The sequence below is a fragment of the Ambystoma mexicanum genome, chromosome 7p (assembly GCF_040938575.1).
Source record: "Ambystoma mexicanum isolate Mex_15411 chromosome 7p, UKY_AmexF1_1, whole genome shotgun sequence".
NCBI lineage: Eukaryota > Metazoa > Chordata > Amphibia > Caudata > Ambystomatidae > Ambystoma > Ambystoma mexicanum.
The window spans coordinates 162,335,399-162,357,184 of NC_090939.1; the positions used below are offsets into that span (position 1 = coordinate 162,335,399).

Below are 21,786 nucleotides of genomic sequence, written 5' to 3' on the forward strand. Positions count from 1 at the left end.
TAGCTTTAAGCAGCAGCTAAGTAGAGGAAGGAGATGAACTAAGGGGAAACGTTTCCTAATTCTAGTATGTTATTTTTGTTTTGTTTTTACCAATGCAGGTAAATAACCTGAAAGTAAAGACACAGAACAGGAGTGGATGGTTCTATTCTCAAATTCTACAGGCTGTACCACAAGTCAGGCACAAGGCCTCCCCGAGGGTTACAAAATATCTCAGAATAATATGGATTTTATTAATGAACATAAGTCAAAAATACAATTTGGTAAAATAATGTAGAGCTTAGAGACGAACAACGTATACATTATAGCTAATTTATGTCTCTCTCCTGCCAGACTGATTGAAACTGAAGGATGTAAAGATATTTCTTACAATACACGAGAGGGAATCAAACTCCAATGGGTAGGTGTTAGTTTGATTTTAACCTGCAATTTATTGATGTACAATAATATATTTTAATGCGGTTAAGGTTTTTTTCAGTTATTAATTTGAAAATATGTATATATTTTTTGTATATTGTTATACAGCATCTGTTGAAACTCTATATAAGAAAGGAATACAACTATTCTATGACATTATCCCCTGAAGAAGAAGAAGGCATAATAAAGCGAGAAGGACTGAAACATGTATGGGAACATCATAGCAGCGAGTTGCTCTGTTAAGAAGAATCACATAAGGGACAATATAACAGTGAGTAAGGCTGTTTTGAACTTTTCTACTAAAAAAGGACATTATAGCAATGTATGGAATTGTTTTTTTGTATAGATGTAACCACAAGAGTATACACAGATACCCCGTAGGCATTAGGATGTACTTAGGCATTGAGTGCGTTTATTGTAGAGTATGTGTACACATTTGTACTATTAGGTTGTAAAAAAACAGTTGAGAGTAGATTAAGGGGGCAATTTATGGATTACTTGCGCGAAAAAAAATAGGACTTGTGCGCCATTCTGTTCGCAAATCCCAGTTTAACAAATGGGGATTTGCGGGCAGAATGGCGCACAAATCCTGTTTTTTTCGGCGCAAATAATCCATGAATTACCCCCTAAATGTTTAGATGAATGCATGTACTAGTCGGACAATTGTTCAGTATGGAATTTAATTATAATAAATTTGTATTTTTGTGCTTTCTAAAGCATTCTTACATTGATATGTGGTAAAGTGTCACAGTGGTCCTAATGTTTTTAGGGACTCAATGAATCCTTAGTAGCGATGAAGTCTTGTTCCCGCTTGTTTGTTTAACTAGTATTATTAAAAGACCCCACAATGGCAGAAATCCCACCATGGAAAAATTTCACATTGGCAACATCTCACAATGGCAACATTTCTCAGTGGCATCTCTTGCCATATTGTCTGTGACTATATGGGTCTGGGGGTTGCTGAGCAGTGCTGGGTGCCAGGCAAGTAGGCAAACAGGAAATCACCCTTTGTGTCTGCCCTTTGCTGGCTGCCCGATCAAGGCTGCCCTGGGAGAGGCCTTTCGGAATGTTGGATTCAAGAGGATAACCCTGTAATGCATTCAGTCTTGACTCCAGAGAATTACAGATGTATATCTAGATTCAGACCAATGAAACTTGGTGGGGGTTTAGTTGTTATATTTAGAGATGACCTGGCAGTGTCGGTTCTGACTGGCCCAGAGGATTCAGGGACTGAGTTCTTACCGCTTCAATTTAAAGCCGGTCCTAATGAACTGATTCATGTTATCTTACTTTACAGGCCTTCTGGCCCTAAGCTTAATTTATTTTATTGATGAGCTCTTTGATCGGGTGTTAAACCTCTTTCTCAAAGACACTAAGCAGGTTGTCTTAGTCGATTTTAATTTCTGGACAGAAATGAGCTTTCATGCCTATAATTGCTTTTCTTACACATAAGGTTGGGCACGCGCTCGACCAAATACTTGTATGGACGCGGGATATAGTGTCTGCTCTGCCATTAATGCTATCCTGGACCGATCATTACAATATCCCTTTCCAAATACCACAGCCAAGGCACTTTGAATGCCCCTTTTCCACGAGTCCCCTCCTGAAATTGGAGGAGGGTCACTAAACAATCCGTTTTGGACTTGTTCAACCACCTCCCAGCTCCAAACTCTCTAAATGAGAGTAACAACCGGAACCACTTACTAGGTTCTCTCGAGTCTGAACTCCTAGCCACAATTGATAGCTTAGCCCTTCTGACATTATGTAGGCAATGCCTAGTCCACCCGTAAAAGCAATAATGGTTCACGTGTGAACTTAACCTCCTACGACGAAAGGTTAGAAGCTTGGAGAGGAAACGGCGATGCTCAGAAAAGAGGAAAGACCTGCACCCTCTTCAGCAAATTCCATCTGTCTGTAAAAAGGAAATAATTAATGCAAAGAAAGCCTCCTATGGCCACAGAATCAACACATCCCCTAACTCCTTAAAGCAGATATTTTAGGTAGTCAAAGAGCTTTGCAAAGATACTAGCGGCACAGCTTTCACCTCTTCACAACTCTTTTTGGAGCAACTAGCCACATATTTCAGGGGCAAGATTGAGAAGATTGGAGTAGAGTTGTCCCGCACAAATTCAGTTAATAAGTCACTTCAAGAAGGTACTGAAACACCTAAGCACGTACACAACATGATTATGATGGAATTTACAGAATTAAGCCACAGTACTATTACACATCTTCTGGTAACTGCTAAATGTTCCGCTTCACCCCTGAACACTGTCCCCTTGAAAATAACTCAGGAGATAAGCCAATCTTACACGAACCATATGCTCTCTAATTTTAATGCTTCACTGTCCTCTGGGGTTATTTCTCGTGGAAACGGTCAGTGATTATGCATCTGCTAAAGAAACCACTATTGGAGCCCTCTGAGTTGTCAAATTATCATCCGATTTCTCAACTGCCCTTCCTTTACAAACAATTGGAAAGGGTGGTTGTCTCCCAAATACAAAATGCTGTTGAGACAAGCAATCTGCTGGACACAGCTCAGCTCGGTTTCAGGACTTTGTGTAGCACAGAACTAATGACCCTGTCAGTGATGGACTGTTAGGACAGTTTTTCTGACGTCCAACTAAGGGCTAAGTAAAACCATTCAACTGAGACAGTACAAGACTCCACTCTTAGTATAAGGCTGTACCACCTGAGTTCATGGTAGCATAGACAGAGCAGCCAGGCTTATTTTAGGATGGAGAGAGGGCTGTAACATCAGCACAATGACACTGTATTATAGATATGGTCCAAAGAAACACTGATACACTATTTATTGTACAAATACAGGGTTTATTTCATATATAAGCAGACCAAGAGATTATTGGGTCAGTAAGTACTATCTTATTATATGTACCATAATTATAAAAACACAACACCATGCTTTAAGGTGCAAATGCCAAAGCATAGGCCTTATTTAGAACACCTAACAGTATTTCTAGGGGACTCAGTTTTTCTTGACACATTTGGTATATGACACACCTATTCTTGGGGAGTAGACCCAATGGTTACTTTCTGATTACCTTTCGCAATACAAGGTTAATAGACCCTAACAGTTGTCCCGTGACGCTCAGCAAAAAATCACATATTAAGTCAACTGGAGAGTATACTTTTCAGAATAGTGGAAAACTTATTCCAGGAACAGTAAAAACCTATAACTACCTTTGTGATAACACACAGTTACACTAGGTGAGTAAAACCTAAGGATGTATACATCTATTACAGGTGCTTTTTAAGATCAGTGATTCACAGATGGAAATCTTCAAACTTATTTTAGGATGGCACACATTTAACTCAATAGGCCTCATTAGGAGTTTGGAGGTAACAATGGCGCTATTAGCGCCATGGCTGCCTCCAAATCCTTACCGACTCCGCCCTGGTGAATGGAGCTATTACCGCCCCATTCCACGGTTGGCGAGGGCGGTAATTCCTCATTCACCAGGGCCCTTCCCCATTTGAGCCCCCAAGGGGTTCAATGGGAATGGGGAAGGCGCTAATAACGATACCGCAAATTGCGGTACCATATTAGCACCAAAATCCCTTTGCGGGTCCCGTCCTTAACGCCTGGTAAAAACCAGGCGTCAAGGGGGGACACGCAAAGGGAACTCGTAATAGGGCGGTAAGGGATTACCGGTACCGGTGCCCTTACCGGTATCGGTAATCCCTTACCGCCCACCTCGTATTGAGGCCCAATGTAAGTAAAACCTATACACTTTTTAAAGGAGCTATCAGCAACTTAAAGGTAGGTGTAAACCTAAGACTGTTTTTGTGTCTGTCTAAAACAGACCAGGGAAACCAAAACCCAATGTTACACTTTATGAATGACCCAAGGTTATTCTAGGTAGTTAACATCTAGTGTAGCCATGTTCTGGACAGACTAACAGCAAGTAAGGGGAAGCAAAACCCAGTTGGGGACACTAATACATGTATCCTAACAGTCATAGTGAATTGAAACCAACAGCATTACTTTTGGGAAGAGGCACAACCAAATCACAGGTGAGTAATATAACCCTACATCTACTTTCTATAAGAATGGCAAAACAATTTCTAAGGAAATAAAGATGTTGCATATACTTTTCATAATGGCAGAACATTTCTAAGGTAAGTAATAACTTGTGTACCTTTTCTGTCTCAGAGTTACAGTTACCAACCAACTTATTTTAAAAGTAACTTTTGAACACTTGTTAGTCTTTTTAAGGCAAAACCCTTTACCTGTCCAGTCCTTCCCTTATTTTATATCATGAGTTCGCTCAGAGGCCGTAGAGGGACCCTAGTGGTCTAGGTGCCAGCAGTAGGCGGGTGGGATAGGATTCAGTTGCAGGAAAAGTCAGAGCTCCTGAGGAAGACTATTCAAAAAAGTAAGTATCTTTACTTCAAAGTTAGTTGAGGTTCTAAGGACATCAAGAAAGACACCCTAGGAGGGATCTCCCAATCACAGAAAACACCCCAAAGCTTTACAGAAATCACAAAGGATCAAGGTAGGTAAACTGCCCCAGCCAAAACAGTACCTCGGCACAGAAGAAGAGTTGCAGCAGGAAGACTTCAGGATCTGCAGCCGAAAACCCGGTCAGTGGATTTGTTTGTCAGGAGGACGGAAGACAGGACTTTGGAAGAGCTTTTGCAGCAGGGATCAAGGAAGAAGGCTCCAGGAAAGAGTTTCCTCATGGCTGGTTATGGCTCTGTAGTATTGGCACCCTTTCAGGAGCTAGGAGGCAGACTGAACATCACTGATCAGATTCTCGTCATCTGAGGGGACTTTCTGGACTCGATTCATGTATCTGGAGTTCCAGTAGGATACCACCAAAGTTTCAGCTTGATTCGGAATTCAGAAGACTGTGCAATGCACAATGGCTCGACGTCCCAGGGTATTGCAGTATTGCAGACCTGCAAGGATACAGCATAATGTGGGATGGCTCAAAATGGGGGTCTTCTTGAGACTAGTGGATCTCACTAGCCTTTGGGTAGGAGTCTTTGTGTTCGGGACTCACAGATTGATTGGAAGGAAGGGTAACAGTAGGTTACGATTATACAGCAGGCTCTCCAGTCTCTGGAAATTGATACAGCCTTCATGTGTTCATCATCCTCTTCGGTTTTGGTTCTAGTGGTCGACTTGTCTTCAGCTTCCAGGTTCGGAGTATTTAACAGGAACTACACTACAACTTCTGCATTCTCTTCCTGCATTTTACCACAAGGGTTGGCTGTCCATTCAGGACTGCCTGAGATTTGTCCCCATTCAGGTAAGGTGGATGACAAAGGGCGGAGGAGTTGTGGACTCCTCACTCCCTTCCTGCCCTCACAGACACTCTGGTGCCTGGGCGGGGAATCCAAAGGATTCCCGCCGAAGATAAAAATCACACAAAGGAATTTTCCCCCATGGACGTCAGGAGAACGAACAAGAAACACTAAAACTGTAAAAAAAGACGACAGGGTGCCTTTACCACAGCTGTGGAAACAGCCTGCGTTAAAAGTGCACCGAATTAGTAAAAAGGTATCACTGCCACCAGCCATTAAAGGTAAGCTTGCCCCTGTAAATTGTTATAGTTTTAGTGTGAAAGGGGATACATTGTATCTCCCGGCACTCTGCATAAAGTAGGGGGGTGTTGGTTTCACCTAATACAATGTAAAAGGGATCCAAAGATCTTTTCTACCCTTGGGAACTGTAGTTCTCACAAGGTTAGCCAGAGACATTTAAAAGGGGAGCCCAACGGGAAACCCAGCAACAATAGGAAGTTTTGGAAGTTTTGCCAAAAGTTGTCAAAGAGGATATAATTAAAAATACACTATGGAGAGTCTTGACATTGACACCCATAAAAAGAGTAAAAAACTCTCTGAGCGTGGAAAAAGATTCCCACTCACTGAGCTAGGAGGAAAAAAAAGGCCCGAGACCAGCAAAATGTTCTGGGGTTGACACAGGTCAGGAAGATGTATCATTACTATGACAATCTTACCTAACATGGACAATTTTAGGTTCATGGCAGATAAGAAAGAAACAGGGGCCTTGATCCTGCTGGACCTGTCGGCGACCTTCAACACTGTTGATCATCAGATCCTGCTGGAACTGTCAGCGACCTTCAACACTGTCGATCATCAGATCCTGCTGGACCTGTTGGTGGCCTTTAACACTGTCGATCATCAGATCCTGCTGGACCTGTTGGTGGCCTACAACACTCTCGATCATCAGATCCTGCTGGACCTGTCAGCGACCTTCAACACTGTCGATCATCAGATCCTGCTGGACCTGTTGGTGGCCTTCAACACTGTCGATCATCAGATCCTGCTGGACCTGTCGGCCTCCTTCAACACTGTCGATCATCAGATCCTGCTGGAACTGTCGGCGGACTTCAACACTGTCGATCATCAGATCCTGCTGGACCTGTCGGCGTCCTTCAACACTGTCGATCATCAGATCCTGCTGGAACTGTCGGCGGACTTCAACACTGTCGATCATCAGATCCTGCTGGACCTGTTGGTGGCCTTCAACACTGTCGATCATCAGATCCTGCTGGACCTGTCAGCGACCTTCAACACTGTCGATCATCAGATCCTGCTGGACCTGTCAGCGACCTTCAACACTGTCGATCATCGGATCCTGCTGGACCTTTTGGTGGCATTCAACACTGTCGATCATCAGATCCTGCTGGACCTGTCAGTGGACTTCATCACTGTCGATCATCAGATCCTGCTGGACCTGTCGGCGGACTTCAACACTGTCGATCATCAGATCCTGCTGGACCTGTTGGTGGCCTTCAACAATGCCGACCATCAGATCCTGCTGGAGAGGATCTGTAACTTGGGCATTCATACATGGTATGGGTGTGGATTAAATCTTTCTTACAAAACCGTGCTCAGCAGATCCAGCTGGGTCAGTTCCTTTCTTCCTCTTCTACCATTGACTGTGGAGTGCTTCAGGGATCAGCCGTATCCCCTCTTTTGTTTGATCTGTACCTTCTACCACTAATACATGTCCTCCAACAGGTTGAGGTTACCTTCCTCAATTACGCAGACGATACCCAGGTCCTGGTATATCTGGGAGAGAACAATCACTTATCCAGTAAGACCAAGAATTGCCAGTCTTCGATTAGGGCCTGGATGGACCTGCACTATTTAAAAATTAACCTGCATAAAACATGAGGCCTTAATTATAAACAATAACCCTAGCTTCTGGTCAACAACATGCAGGCCTAACTCCTTTGGGCAATGCCCCAGACCTAGCCCAGTGGTGATGAATCTGGGAGTTATTATCAATGAGAACTTGTCACTGAATGCAGAAGTTGCAGCATGTGACAAAATCGTGTTACTTCGTTATCAGGAAACGAAAGAAAATCTTTCCCTATCTAGCACAAGCGCACCAGCTGTTGCTTTGCAATGTCCTGGTCTCCTCACGGATGGATTTTAACAACACAATTTATCTGGGCCTGCCAGACCATGCCATTAACAGGATGAACAGGGTACACACTATGGCAGCCAGGCTTTTAAGTAAGCATAAGCAATTCCAACACATCTCGCTGGTTTTCCCCGAAACATCGATACACCTTTAAAAGCGTGTGCATAGTCTTTAAAGGCCTGCAACATCCAGCTGCTGCTCCTCTAGCAAAAAAAGCTTAACACCTTTGCTAAGGTGCACCCGGCTGGCTTAAGGCTGGACAGAAGACTGAACCCACCTTCCTACAGGGACGAGGGAGAGGGTGACTGCTCTTTACAGGCGCAGGCCATCAGATGCTGGAACACCTACTCACGGAAGGAACCAAAGCTTTCAGCATTCAGGAAAAAGTGAAAAACGCATATCTCTGCAATCTATGGTCTGCAGTCTTTCTAACGAACATCTTCTGTAGAATGCTTATATAACGAAAAACATAACAAAAATGTATGTGGGGTGGGGTAAAGGGTTCAAGCTTGTGGGGAAACGGTTGGGGTGGGTTTTTAGGGGTGGGAAACAGGGATTTGGGGGACCCCCCTAAAAAAAAGAAAAAATATATCGTTATGTTTTGTCGTTATAACATTATATGGGCATTCGTTATAAAAATGAGTGGTTATAAATACATGTAAACCAATCTATAATTATTGCTGTACAGGGGTCTTAGTGCATGTGTGTTTCTGGGCTCTCTATTCAACTCGTGGGCTTAATAAAACGTATCCTTAACAGAACAAACATAACGTATAATTTAATTTAAAATATTTTTAAAAAAAATAAAGAACATAACATAACCCTGGAGACAGTGCGACCTCAGCCTTAAATGTTCATATGAATGAGCCTGCCCCATCCCAGGCAATGACCTGGGAAGAGGCGATGGGATAGCATCAGGTTGCAATACAGAGAGTGTTGCCCCCCATGAGGTGCACATAGGGTGGTGAAAGAGGCCGCGTGGAGGCAAGCATGCTTCCACAAGTCTGATGATGCAGCAGGCCCAGCCCATAGTGGCTGCTAACATGACCGCAGCCTGCCTGGCGTCATATGTGTATACCCGGATCACTACATCAAGCCACAGCCCAGCCAGAGGAGGGCGCTTATCCATCTTAGAGGGACGCACAGTGTATTCCATACACTGTCAGTAAGATAGCTCAGTGGGTTGAGCGCTCGCTGCTGCCATCTATGTGTGATCTGCAGGTAAAAGGTTTGAATCCCGGCAAGGCCAACTCAGCCTTTCATCCTTCAAGGAAATACTCAGTGATAATGCATCCGGCGGTAATTGCGCCGAAAACAGGGCGCTAAATAGGATTTTCACCTCCAGCAAAAAGTGAGAGGTAAAACAGCCCATTTAGGTTCCAACTCGTGATCGGGCCAGCCCTTGATTGCAGCAGTAATACCATTACTGCCACATTTAAGAGCTACCGCTCAACTCGTGATGAGGCCCAATGTATGTAGGGCATAAGCGCTATATAAGTAACAAATCAAATCATACAAACACCTGAACGAGCCCCATCAGCTAAAAAGGTGCCCAGATGGTGACGAGCCTACTCAGGCGGAGCCAGAGGCATGCCTGCTAGGAACGGTGGTGACTTGCCCGTGTACATATAATAATAACGTGCTTGGGATTGGATGTAATGGTGGGGTTAGGCAGCGCTGCCCATTGTCCAATGTTGTCGATATCCCAAACAAACACTTCACAATACAGGTTAGCGCAAACCCCTTTGACATGTGTGGTCTTCCACTCATGCATGGACTCTCAATGGAACTGGGGGTGTCATGTGTAGCTGTGTGCATGTGCTAGGTTACATGTGGTGCTAACAGAGCTGTGAAACAGCAGAGCGCTGTGTTACAAGGGAATATCGTTGAATGGAAATGTTGGGGAAGAGAATTCAGGATGCACCCGTGTAACTCATGGAAAGTGTTCCTCGTGAAGTGAATGGAGTCAGTATCGTTTTCAGGCACAGACCATCACAGCATCCTGGCTTTCCAAATGCACTTACTGGTCTATGGTATATTATTCTTGTTCTCATCATGCCTGCACAATTTGGACATCATTACGAGTTTGGCGGTGTGGCCAGAAATGGTGGTAATGCTGCGGTAATGGAGTTACCACGGCATTACCTCTGCATCACCACACCACGGACTACAGGTTGGCTTTAAAGCCAAAAAGAGACCAAATCAGCAGATTGATCTGTTGGTGGCATTACCGCTGGCGGTAATTCCCCTGAAATTCCCATGGAGTCTTATGGACTCCAATAAATGGGGACTAGCACTGCCTACCACCACTTGTAATCCGGTGGTAATTCTGCCAGACCAAGTGGTAACGGTAAATCCGTTTGGTAGTATCTCTGCCCACCAAACTTGTAAAGAGACCAGTATTTATCCAAAATACCTTGCCACCAGGTCATCCCTGATGCCCACTGTCTACAGCCCATCAACTAGGACTTAAGAGATGGATTTCGGCGCAATGTTGTGTCGCTCAATACAAGGAAATGGCGTACCGCTAGAAATGGCTGAACCGGATGTCAGAATTCCAAATGCACGCTCAGTGGTGTGCATGTGTGCTGCATTCTATTCCTGCATCCTTGAACCCACTGGGGCACTGAAAAGGATGAGTATGTTGCAGCTGTGGGGACACCTACCTTCGCTTGCTAAGGAGAAACTTCACGCCATCTGTTTCCCATTCTGTACCGGGGGTTATGGGGCAGTGGCAATCTGGCTTCCAGTGATCACATTTCTGCATCCTGTTTCCCCTCGAATTGGAGTGCATTTGATGAGTGTCAGTAGACATAGCTGTTGCACGTGGATTACGTGTAGTTGCCATTCACTTTCTGGATAGCATGGCTGCCATCACATACCTGCTAGACCTGCACAGAATACCAGTGTCTCCTGTTCTGATGGCAGAGGGTGCACTTTATAGTTGCATGTGTATAATCAACATACAATCCATTATTTAGTGGCTCACTTTAGTGGTTGACACTATGGCCCGCCCCTTGCGTGTACATGGGACAGGAGATGGGCTAACTAACTCCTGAGTTCCTTACTATGATCAGGGCTGGCACTAAAGAAACCAGGCCCACCTGCACGCACCTGTGCTGGAACAGTGCCCCCGCCAAGAGTGAATGTCCACCGGGTACTCCGAGTGTTCCCCGACTGCAAAGGGAAGATTAGACAACACTCCAAATACAGGCACAGATTCATAAGATTGCAGTCAGGCCAACTCAAAAAACAGCTCCTCGCATAAGTACCTGGAAAAACCCCTCTCAGAGTGAACGTTCTATAGAATAAATAAATAAATAAATAAATACATGCCACGCTGTGGGGTAGTAACTAAGTAATACATAACAAAGGCAGGAAAAGGACTTCTTCAATTACGCGGTTGTATTGACTAGAAAAGAATTAAAGAAGGAATTCAGTTATTACATTAGAATTGCAGTCCTTTCTCCTCTTTACTTTCACAGATATGTCTCAATGAAGTGGGAGCAAAACAGTGCGCTCACTGCGTTCCAGTACTGTCCCCAAGCTCTTACTTTCTCCAGTTCCTTTCCTCTGCATTGAAGTCTCGCCACTGGATCACTGGGCCCAAGCAGGGGTCAAGTCCTAAAAATTAAACTGGGGGGACTCAACAACAAATGCAATGGGATGTAACATCACCAGAAATTAGCATATCAAGTTGAAATATGCACATGTAATTAAATTGGCATTTGCCTTTCATAAAATCAACACACACACAAAACCAGGAGAGGATATTTTCTTCAAATAGTGTTTTTGAAAACGTTAAAAGGTGTGCATTTTTTAAACTCAAGAACCAATACAAATGTTTTCCCTGGGATTTGCAGTGCCGAAATTGGACATTTCACCTTTAGTTCTTTGTAGCTTTCATCATGTTCTATAGCGCAGTGGTGAAGTGTCCGTCCTGCAAACCTTACAACTGTGTTTCGATCGTTGAGGTCGGCTTTAATTCATAAATTCAAAGAGGACATTCAATGTTTCTCATTTTAGCTGGGGGCGAGGGGACTGAGTCCACCCTGGGAAAAAAGTGGATGGACTCCCCCTGCGGGTACCCTCGACTTGAGCCCTGAGCCCAAGAGAATGCAGCTCCTGTCCAGTGACCTTTCTGTCCCCGCCCAGCCATCTGTTTTGACCTGAAAAATAACTTGCAAGCTCAAGAGTCCCATCTAGCTACTGGTAGCTGCACACATCCAAAAAGAGCGACCAACACAATACCACCACATAAATAAGCGGGAAGAGCGCAAGCAGCCTTACAAGCCTTCCTGATTCCGGACTGACACGGCATCAGAGTTTGATGCTGAAATAGGCCGGCAGGGCTGGGGCCGCTACTTCCTATGCAGAACCGTGTCTGCAGAGGAAGCTTCCGAAGAAACTTCCTTCTTGGTGATGTTGCTACTCCCGGTGCAGTGGACGCGCGGAACTCTGCCAAGCAAGAGCAGGCAGGCGACTGCTTCGTCTTATGAGGACTCTTGAGCTTGCATCAAGAGATGGCTGTCAGTGCTAAGAGAGACCCACAGAGATGGGGTGGCTTTCTACCAAGCTCTATTATGAGGAAGGGGTGTATAACATCCTTGTATGTCCTTAAAGCAACCTTTATCTTCTTAGAAAAGTATGAAACAAACAGCAATAGGCAGCTGCCATTTCACCCTTACCGGCAGTGCAGGCTGTTAAGCAAATACCTTTAGATACAGGTTTGCTGTGTAAAATGACCCTCAGTGCTTGGACCATTCTGTGTTGTATCCTGTCTGTGTTGTATACTGTCTGTGTTGTTTACTGTCTGTGTTGTATACCTATCTGACAAAACAGCTTCCGGGGGTGTGACAGGCCTCCCAGTCTGCTACTTGCAACCATCCACCCTGTTAGACAGCCTGTAAGCAGGTTTTTGCAGAAACCCTAAGGGACGTCCAGCAGGTTTTAAGGTTGGTTGAGTGATTGAAGCTGGAATAATGGAAAGTGACAGCCCTGGCCTGTTGTGAGGTTTATGATATGATATGATAGGTTATTTATAACACGCTTAATACACAGAGGTTACTAAGCGCAGACCCGGGGATCGAACCTGTGTTGTTCCGTGTCGTCTTGCTTCCAAGGCAAGCACGTTGCCGCTGAGCTATCCTCCTGAGACATTCTCTGCTGTTTTGTCCTGTAAGGAGAGTGTGAGGATCCTTAAACAGCTACTTAAAACACTCACCTCACCACCTCTCTCTTCCTGGCCTGCTGCCTTCCAGGGATTGAGTGGTACCTGCTGTGTGAGAGAGGAGTCCTTGGGGTTGTTGGTCCATGCCCTGATTCCGCCATAACCGCGCCAGCTGAGACGCTCCGACTAGCGTTGTTGTCACCTCTGCACCTAAGTCAGTGGGCTGGAGATTTACCAAGGACGGCTGTGGTAGCAGACTTCACACTGCAGTGTAGGGTTTGCGTCTCCAGTAGGAGTTTATGATCAGTGTACACATGCAGCAGTTACCAATCTCTTAGTCTCTAGTCTCTATTCTATGATTGGTTGTGTTCCAGCACTAGTTGCGTTAACCGACTGTGCTTTCTTTAGCTTCCCACGCAGGTGTGGCGAGATCCCACCCAGAAGAGGGGATCTGGTTGGCTGGCCAAGTATTTCTCTAGATGCGCAGAATTCTCCAAAGAGGCTCGCGCTCAGAGTATGATTTCTCTTTCAGCCTTGTATCTTCCCTAGCTGGATTCCTGAATAAAAAGGAGGCCTGGAAAAAACGGAACCGGAGACTATCCAGGCCGGTCTGGTGGAATGACTGGCACTTACTAGTGTTGATGGGGATATGGCCTTAAACACGCTCACAGCCCCTCTTGAATGAAATCCTGTGAAATTGCAAGATCTTGCAGGATTTGGTTCTGGCATAGTGTTGTGGTGCGATGGACTCTGTGAATCTTGCGTAGTTCCCCGACGGCACTCCCTTAATACCTGCACCCCAACGTCCTCTAGCAGCCCCCAGGGGAAATAAGGGTCCTGAGCGGCCCATCTGAGAAGTTCCATGGGCTTTGCCTAGGGCGGTCATGTGTGTCTGTGTGTGAGTGTGCTTGTGTCTTAGTGTGTGTGTGCGTGTGTGTGTGTGTGTGTATGTGGTTGGCCCACCACTTGTTTGACTCTGGCAAATAGTAACTGACTCGTTTTTCCCCTTTTGTTCAAATCAAATGACTGACTCTTTCTGGCTTCTTCCGCATTAAACACTGGCAGCAGAGGGCCCTTATCTTAAGAAGTGATTTTATTTTGCTTGTCATAGATAAATGTCAATAAATTAAATGAGATTACGCATTAGCTGTGGGTTACTAACACATTAAGTGACACACACCTCATCAAACAGTGACATCATTAGATTACAACCTAATGTACGTTCCTTGTGTGTCTTTTTAGAGTATCTACAATAATGAAATTGGCTTAGAAATTCATTTAGAATAATAATACTGAGTCAATATTCTGAATGCTTAGGACTTCCGGTGGTTCGATTGATATCATCATTAGCATTGTGCCTTATTATCTAGAAGTATATTTACTCTTTAATCCAATGATGTATAAATAGTGTGACAATAAGTATTGCAGCCATCATGGAAAGGACGGTACCAGATTAAATTGAGAGCCCAATGTCTCTTCTGTTTAACAGAGAAGCACTTCATCCATTGGTTCTACGTTGAAATGGCAGAGCCGACAACACCGTGGCATGATACTGCGAAAGCGTATAGCTTTGTTTCAGGAAAAAGCCAACTGCATTCATCTGTCAGTTGTCCCCCGCTTTCCATGTAATGGAAGCGGGGAGCACGCAGGCAACCCCTGAATCCCCCAATGCCGAGTAATGGGAGCGGGGGATAATGCTCCCCTTGTTCGGCATCATGGGATTCAGGTTTTTCGTCCATGCCGACTGCGCACTAAACGCGCATTTGGTGGTTTTTTCAGTTACTTTGGGGGAACACCCATCCAGTAGATGTCTATATCAAATTGTGCAGAAGATTCTTTTTCGGACTGAGAACTTGGATTAACTAAATTCAATTATTTCTAGATAATCCTCCTCAAGATAGAATAAACACAATTGTTGTTTAGAATAGTGAGAGAAATCTGATAAAAAAAATGAAAAGATGGAGTGATCTGAGATCTTCTGTGGTATCATAGGAATTGTTGCAGAGAGATAGATTTTCCAATCTTAGACAAGCCAATATTTTTGACATTACATTGTATGACATGTCCCATTGTGTAGGTTTGAGCACAACCAAGAGAGAAAGCCATAGAGATGGATTTTCTGTCGCCACCCCTGTCCTCCTCATGAAGTTCAGGCATACTGTTAAATAGCTTTGATGTGAACAGTGTTGCGCCTTTGCGCCCAGCCGTTTCCCAATTCTTTCCCTTTGGTCTAAAGACCTGAGTGCAATTGGTATGTTAAATATCTTGTGACGGTTGGGTTTTGCAATGCATATCCGGCACAACCGAAGTGTGTGGAAACAAATGTATATAGCATTGGTCATGCCTTCTTATTCAGGCTTTGCAGTGCTATTTTACATGTCCACCCATTCCACAAATGGATCTGCATTTTTGGAATGTCCACACGAACAGTGGTCTAGAGCAGGGTTTGTCCAACTCCAAGCCTCGAGGACCAGATCCATGTCGGATTTTCAGGATACCCCTCATTAAAATTCATGAGATAGATTTCCATACAATGATTCTAAATCTATCCACATTTTTGCTCATGAATATTAATGAGGAATATCTTGATAACATGTCAAGTTTCCGGCTCTGGAGGCCTGGAGTTGGACAACCCTGACCTGGAGGTGATATTAAAACAGTGCCATCCCCATCAACCCACTTTATTGTGTATTGTGTCATGCTACCTCTTTGCTTCCATTGGTGTGTTCCTATATAGATAGGGTACCCAAGTTCACATATTGTGCCCATGTAAGTAATGAATTGTGTCCATGTATGGGCTGAAATTAGCAGGAACATTTTAGGAAGACAGGTTGGTAGCGTGCAACCTGGGCTGGCACATCCTCCAACACATCGGGCCTCATTACGAGTTTAGAGGTAGCCATGCCCACCCCCAAACCTGGGTCTGGGCTCCCTGAATGGGGAAATACCGGGCCATTCTGACCTTGGAGGGCCCAGTATTTCCCCATTCAGGGAACCCGGACCCGGACCATGCCCATTCCCATTTGAGCCCCCATATGGCTCAATGGGAATAGGGAGCATGCTAACAACGGGCCCGTTAATGACGGGCCCGTTGTTAGCATGCTGGGACGCTCGCAGGACCCGCTAATGACGTCTGGTAAAACCAGATGTCCTGAGCGGGTCCTGCGAGCAGACATCGTAATGGTGCGGTAAGGGGTTAACGGCTCCAGCACCTTTACCGGCGCCGTTAACCCCTTACCGCCCTCCTCGTAATGAGGCCCATCGTCTTCTGAGGGTCTTTCTCTGATGCTCCGATTAATCCAAGTACTCCTGGCGACTCCAGAAAATGACTGGTATCTACCTTAGTGCAATTAGAAGGTGTTCTCTTGCCCCCATGGTGCCCTCTGTCTAGTTGTTGTTTTGGTGGTACAGCTGCCCAACAGGTGTTTCTTGCCTGTTGGGCTGTGTTGTTCCATTTTGTAAGTGTATCCCATTGCTTCTCACACTTCGTTCGTAGTTAGAATGCAACTTGGTGGAATGACTCCTCGTATGCGACATTATTGTGTGAGGGGGTGATACAGCGTATTTGAGTTCTTCGCACATATGTGCAGCACTAATACTGATGTTCTCGCAGGGGATTGCCAAAATGTTTGAACGAATGCCAGTTGTCCTCGGGAAATGGCTGAGCTCGTGATGAATAAGTGCCCCGGGCATTATCACCTGATGTTTGCCTTTTCTCTGCAGTCACTAAACAGAACCCAGACCTTGGGTAAAGCATGTTTTTCTTACCGACTTTGTATATTTGTTCTCTGTTTGATGCACCGATTGTGTGTGCCCTTGGCTATGTCACGTAACTACAGAACAGCTATCAAGTGTTAACTCAAAGCCGACAAAACCAACACCTACGGGAAATTCGGATGGCAGGAGCATTTCTGGTAAATGTGTAAGTGAGGTTGGGACATTACCAGTGACAGATTAAGAGTGGGGGCCAAGAAAATGAGAGGTCTTTTTAAAAATAATTCAAAGTGTGAATGGTTTCCCTCTTTGAAAATCTTACACTACATTAATAGGTAACACTTTCTCAATATTACAATTTTACAATTCAAGTTAAAAGAAATGTCACATTTCCTTTCTAAAATGATAGTTACTCTTTCATAATATCACATTTCTACAGTATAATATAAACCATCAGAGATAATGCATACAAACATGTTTTTATTTATTTATTTTAGCATGTATACAGCGCTCACAAACCCTCAGGCATCAGGGCGCCTAAATTACCATGCCGTTAAATGCATCATGGCTAAAAACTGATATTTTGTTTTCCGAATATTCCAGGTGGTTAATGCTTGCAAAAGGTTCCATGGGGTACTCTGAGAGGATAATTCGAGGTCACTAACTTTTCGAGCAAAGCACTTTTTACGAACCACTAACAAACCCTCACACCAGAGAATAATGTGCCTAAGATTATTTTCTTGTTTCTGGCAGTATCGGCACACTGGGTCAGTACAGGTATCCTGTTTCCATAATATACAGCGAGCCGCTGGGCAGGCCTTCAAATTTCCAACACAACAATAATCGCCTGCAGAACAGCCTCATGTTTAAGGAGACAAGACCTAACTCCAAACCAATCGCCGCCATTGGGGTGCACATAGGTAGACTTAAGGTGGTTTTCCCAAAAAATCCCTCAATTCCTGTAAAACCAAAGGTTAGCAGGGAGTGTTGAATCTCCACCCCTTACAAAAAAGCTGGTAACACCTTTGCTTCAGATAATTTGAGAGCAGTTAACAAAGACATCTTCCTAAACCTATTGTTGAAATGTCGGAGTTGAGACACCCAACCCTCTCACTTTATTTTTCAAATGTTGTACAAGAGCTGTTTTAGATGGGTGGGTAAATATTTGAAAGCCCAAATATTTGAAATAATTATCCACGTCCACCTTACAATTATTTAACCCAACATTTCGTGGTTTTATTTTTGGATCCTGCCGAGAGTACCAATACCTTGGTTTCACCAGTATTCATTTTTAGTTCATTTTTATCCGAGAATATGTGATTGATCCATTAAAACAATATTGTCTGCATATGATACCCATGCAACCTTATGTCCAAATACTCTTGGTGGAAGAAAAGAGAACCCCTCCAAAACTGCTCCCAAATCTGCCAAGAATATATTAAAAAGAAAAGAAGACATAATGCACGGCTCTCTTAGACCTCTTGAAGTCGGGAATGCTGCAGTGAAATCTCCCTTTGTGGCTCATTCGTACTTTCATACTAGAGTCAGAGTGCAAGCACTTTAGCATTGTTTAAAGATTTCCGGGCAGACCCCACTTATCCAGCTTCTCCCATAAGATGCTTCGATTGATTCTATCGCAAACAAGCGACAGGTCTATGGTGACGAAATATATTGGTAAACAGGGCTCTTCCCAACATTGCTTCTGGACCTCATCTATCACTACGGCAGCCAGCATGGTGCCTATTCCGGGCCTAAACCCTATTTGATTACTCTGAAGAATGTTATTCTTTTCCACCCAGCTCAACAAGAGTGAGGCGAAGATCTTCGAGTCAGCATCCAAAAGGGCGATAGGTCTGTACTTTCGATTGTCTCTATCACAAGCAAGTGACAGGTCTATATTGACGACATAAATTGGTAGAGAGGACTGTTCCCAACATTGCTTCTGGACCAGCCAGCGTGGTGCCTATTCCGGGCCTAAAACCTATTTGATTACTCTAAAGAATGTTGTTCTTTTCCGCCCAACTCAAAAAGAGTGAGGCGAAGATCTTCGAGTCAGCATCCAAAAGGGCAATAGGGCTGTTCTTTCCAGGAACATTCCTATCGCCCTTTTTGAAAATTGGAATAATATGCAAAATTCACCACGCAGTATATAGTAGCCTTCAAAAGTTCAAATTATATCCCAGCCCAAAACTGTGGGCAACTTTTAAAAACTAGGTCCCATAAACCATTTGGTCCCGGGCTCTTTATGTAAAATGTACGCTATAACAGGGGACTGTAGTGATTGCAATAAGTGATTAAGAACCTGGGAACACAGGTAAATTGGTGAAAGCATAGAGACCAAAAGATACACGACTGAGGTCATCCTCCCCACAAGTTTCAGATGCCTGCAATGTGAGTAGCCTTTTGGAAGACTAGAAAAGCTGTTCTCATAGTGAGTCCAATCCCACAGCTTGAGTGCCAGAATACACAACTGTGGGGACCTGGCACTCCCCTACTTGTTTATGTAAAACATTTCAACTATGTCATTGGAGTAAACCGAGGCAGAGTGATTGAAGAATTGTTGGCAAAGACTTTAAGGGCCACAAAAGAAGGCCATTGCTGTTAATAAATTAACACTCAAGGTCTTTTCATTAAACCAGCGTAGTGCACAAGATTTTAAACCTGTTTCTTCATTCTCTAAATATGAACACTTTATATATCTATGACTTGAAATAAACTCGCACTTTCCTTTTACACACAGCTTAACAGCAGAGTAAACTTATTTGCAACATATTTCCCGCTTGAAAGGGCCAAGCAATTTTTAAATACAGCCTGAACAATTACAAACCCGAACAGGGCTCGGCACATCGGAAACATCTGTGTAAATAAAAGTGAGGGCCCTCTAGGTGTGGTTAGCGAAACTGCACTGAAACTAAATCACACAATGGGAGTCAATGGGAAAGGCAGTGCAATGCCACCTATTAATGGTAGAGGTTACTGCATCAGAATTAAGCAGCAAAGCACTCATATCAAAGCAGAGGCATCTGTGTGTGAAAAAGAGGAAATGAAAGCTGTCTTCCAGTTCCTGTTCAGCGTCCTTTGTCAACTAGTGTCGGGAGGATAGCTCCGCAGCAACGTGCTCGTCTTGGAAGCAAGACGACAAGGAGCAACACAGGTTCGATCCCCGGGGCCGCGCTTAGAAACCTCTGGATATTAAGTGCGTTATAAATAACCTATCATATCATAGTGGTCCCCGTGTTTTTGTCTCTCACACGTTTTGAACTTTAATTGAATATGTCAGAAGCTAAATTAGAGACTCACAGTATTCTAAAAAGCAGATGTGTTAGATATATTTATACCACATCACCTGTTAACCCCTAGACACCAATTTGTTTATTTGATATTTGTAATGTTTGATCTACTCGTTGTTAATTGTTACCATTGACTCAAAAGAATTATAGTATGTATTGTTTTAAGTATGAACTTTGATGATAACAAAATTAATACATTTCTGTATTTGTAAAGAAAAGGTTTTTGTGGATGACATAATGCTGCAGGTTATACAGCCTTGGGAGCGTATTACTGTTAGCAGGTGTGCTGGTCATGTAGGGGTAACCATTTGCCTCGTTGCGATATAGCTTTACGGTCCATCCCCACTCACAATTGGTCCCCCTGAAACAAACAATTTTGAAGTACCCACTTTGAAAACAAGGTCATGAGCGATACATTCTTTTCTTGGTTGATTGTCCTTGTTGGTTGACATCACAGTGGGCAGTAATATTGTAGCATTTTTAGTTGGGACTGTCCAAACTAGCTGTGCGTATTTTGTTGGTTGGAGGATAATAGCAATGCCACGTGGATCACAGGGCTTAAATTGTCTCCGGCGTAGTGTGGGAGGACGCAAAGTTAGGGGGTGCAGTTTCACAGGGGCGCAGTAGTGCAGTGGTGCAGTATCGCAGGGATACAATACCTCATGACTACGATATCGCAGGGGGAAGAATAGTGTAGGGGCAAAGTATTGCAGGGGCAAAATATTTCAGGGTCACAGTATCACAGGGGCACAACGTTTACTGGGCGTGACTATACATGGAGATAGTGTCGCTGTGCACAAAATCAGTGGACATAATCTCAGCGACGCGATATGGCAGGGGCACAGTAACAACAGGAGGCAAGTATCCTCAAGGCAGGGCTGCTCCTGTGGCCAACTACGGTGTGGCGTGCCCGACTAAAAGTGACAGACTATATCATTGGTGGTGGATTATAGTGGGAGAGTATTGCATAAGAATATTATCAGCAAAGCATCACAGTGGCAAACTCTGGCGATGGCAAAAACCTCACAGTGGTAAAATTCCAAAGTGGAAAAATGTCTCCGTAGCAGAATCACGAGGTGGTAAAATCGCTCAATGGCATGAACTCACAAAGGCAAGGTCTGACAGTGTTAAAATCTCAGTGTCTTAGAAGTCTTACAGTTGTGGGATCTGACAAAGGCAAGATCTGACAGTGGCAAAGTCTGTTGTGGTTAGCGGTGTTGTACTGAAACTAAATAACACAATGGGAGCCAATAGAAAGTCAGTGCAATGCCACCTATTAATGGTAGAGGTTACTGCATCAGAGTTAAGCAAAGCACTTAAATCAAAGCAGAGGCATCTGTGTGTGAAAAGGAGGATATGCAGCGAGGCACCAGGCACACCACTGAGAGGGGTTGCAAAGGAGCAGAATCTACTCAGGAAGTGAACCAATACTAAGATTTCTGGAAGCTGGCATTAGCTACCACCTGGAAGAGGGTGCTCACATGTAGTCATGTACCATAGCACCTGCAGAGGTCCCAGCAATGTCAGGATGGACAGTGACAAGGCAGCACACAGGACTGCTGTGGGCCTACCAGGGGGACAGACATCCAGAAGGAGGGGGACAGGCCTCAGGCAGGCCTGACAGCAGAACACAGAGGCCCTCAGATTGTGCCCAGTAGGTCCCCATGGAAGGACACACACACGCCAAAGGGTCGGGGCTAAAATACCCAAATGAACAGACCAAACGGGTCTGGTGGTGGGGACAGTACCACCGCCTACAAAGGGGTAGCAACAGC

The 21,786-nt window shown here is 44.3% G+C and overlaps 1 long non-coding RNA gene across 1 annotated transcript in view; it reads left to right on the top strand.

Annotated features, from left to right (window-relative positions):
* Positions 1-21,786, top strand: part of LOC138525783 (uncharacterized) — a 112,229-nt gene that overhangs the window by 70,576 nt on the left and 19,867 nt on the right. Inside the window, exons 4-5 of the long non-coding RNA XR_011283428.1 lie at positions 331-397; positions 523-685. This is a non-coding gene — a long non-coding RNA (uncharacterized lncRNA). The remainder of the gene's footprint in view (positions 1-330; positions 398-522; positions 686-21,786) is intronic.